The following is a 2500-nucleotide window of genomic DNA, read 5'->3' on the forward strand; positions in this document are numbered from 1 at the left end:
AAACATATTTCAGCATATAGCTTAAAGGAGAATTCCGGTGTGATATTGACTTTAAATGTGTTGAAACATGATACCGAGTGTGAGCGATTGTCTCAGAGCTGATTTCGACCTGTCAGCTGTTCTCCGAAACCCGGCGGGAGCTTAGAAATAGTCAACCAGGTTTTTAACGTTTGTGCCTCGGGCATCGAACTGCCGTGCAAATAAATCACTGTTTTACACCATTAATGAGGCTCAAAGTAGCTCCACACTTTATTGGTAGACTTCTGAGGGCCCTGACATTTAAAACGAGACATCGAGAACTTTGAAAAAGCACTGGTTGTTTACTTACATGACTGTTTATTCAGGCAGTCACTTTCGAAAGTTTAGCGGTAGCAGCCATCTTGAATCTAGTCACGTGACTGATTCGTGACTGGTTCACGTAATCGCTATGTCTATGCGTGCACTAGTCATGAATCAGTCACGTGACTAAATTCAAGATGGCTGCGACCGGTAAACTTTCGACAGTGACTGCCTGAATAAACAGTCACGTAAGTAAACAACCAGTGCTTTTTCAAAGTTCTCGATGTCTCGTTTTAAATGTCAGGGCCCTCAGAAGTCTACCAATAAAGTGTGGAGCTACTTTGAGCCTCATTAATGGTGTAAAACAGTGATTTATTTGCACGGCAGTTCGATGCCCGAGGCACAAACGTTAAAAACCTGGTTGACTATTTCTAAGCTCCCGCCGGGTTTCGGAGAACAGCTGACAGGTCGAAATCAGCTCTGAGACAATCGCTCACACTCGGTATCATGTTTCAACACATTTAAAGTCAATATCACACCGGAATTCTCCTTTAATCATCCACAATTAGGCTAGAGTATTTAGAGAATAGTTATCATGTAATAATGCACAAACTGAATTTGACTTCACATAACGCACATTATTGTCTGAGGAAACTTTAAGCTTCAGTTGAAATTTTGATAAAGCAAGAGGGAAGACATTGATGATTTCAACAATCTTTTAATTTATTTGGCAGGGATGGAGCACAAAATGTAGGTCGTCCACCCATATTTTTCATTGCATCGCCTTTTCATCGCTCTCCTTTCATATAGTGTGAATGATTTTTTAACAAGATGTAAAGCTTGTCTTTATTTGAAACACACACACATTATGTAATTATTTATACATTCTATATACTGACATGTCTGATATTCATAACAGCAAACTTTATGCAGATTATAGCCTACTATTCATTATAACTCCACCTCTTAAATTCAGCTGTCTGGCTGAAGCCTCAAAATATTGTAAACAAAGTAGCAGGCTAAGCTCATCATACTCTACTGGTTGGACTGTTCAGTTTCCCCACATGTGTTTTAGTTTCAAGGTAAGCTAATACTTTTTCTCCTTGGGACAGACCCTTTTAAGCCTTGGAGTTGAAAACATTGGTATTGAGATGGTCAGTCAACTTGAATGCAAGAGTTTTTATCAAATGTCTGCAGCATAGCCTTCTAATGATGCTAACCGATTTTAACAGTAATTTAGCTAATCGTCTTCTGTGCGTCATTGCGTGTTGTGTTCATGTAATACAGTATACATACATACTTTTACAGTTCTAATTCTATTAGGATGCCTGTTTTACGTTGCACTTTTTTTTTAAGATTATTTTTTTGGCTTTTTATGCCTTTAATTGGACAGGACAGTAGAGAGTATGACAGGAAACGAGCAGGAGAGAGAGTAGGGGTGGGATCCGGAAAGGACCACGGGGCGGGAATCGAACCCGGGTCACCGGCGTGCGGTGCAGGTGCCCCAGCCAGTCGCGCCACGGCTGGGGCCTTACGTTGCACTTTTGACACTGTAAGGCCACCGTATATGTGCGCGCTAATTGTGTGAGGTTTTGGAGAAAATAAACAATTTCGTTGCTGCATCCATGAAGTGAAGACTAGTCGTTATTTTAGCAACATAACATTGCGTTCACGATTGTGAATGTTCTATTTGGATTAATGTGCATGTCGAGGGCGGGTGTCCATTGAGCGCGCACAAGAGCGGGCCAAGGAGAATGAGTTTACTTCTACTGTTTGGTAAAGTTGCACGCATAGTCTACAGTTGCGGAAGAACATGCTTCCACCCCAGCAGGGTCAGGTGCATCAGTTTGACCACGCTAGGGATGATCTCTTGCACTTGCCATTTCTAAAACCTTGCGCGCAGCACTCAAAACTCCATACTCCTACTCTCGCACGTAAGGGAAACACGTCGTCACATATGGAAATCAATTGCGCATGCCATTACTAGCCTGAACCGTAGGACCGTACGACGAACACACACTCCGAACCGTGACATGCGAACCGCACGGTTCGGAGCATTTTTCAAAAACCGTGCCACCCCTAACACACACACACACTCACCATCAGCACGTATGTACCCACATACACACACACACACTCACCATCAGCACGTATGTACCCACATACACACACACACACTCACTCACCATCAGCACGTACAGTATGTACCCACACACACACA

At 42.7% G+C, this 2500-nt stretch overlaps 1 protein-coding gene across 2 annotated transcripts in view; it reads right to left on the reverse strand.

Moving 5' to 3' along the window:
• Positions 1–2500, reverse strand: part of dennd5a (DENN/MADD domain containing 5A) — a 47373-nt gene that overhangs the window by 15828 nt on the left and 29045 nt on the right. The window lies entirely within an intron of this gene.

Source organism: Sardina pilchardus, chromosome 21 (genome assembly GCF_963854185.1).
Source record: "Sardina pilchardus chromosome 21, fSarPil1.1, whole genome shotgun sequence".
Lineage (NCBI taxonomy): Eukaryota > Metazoa > Chordata > Actinopteri > Clupeiformes > Clupeidae > Sardina > Sardina pilchardus.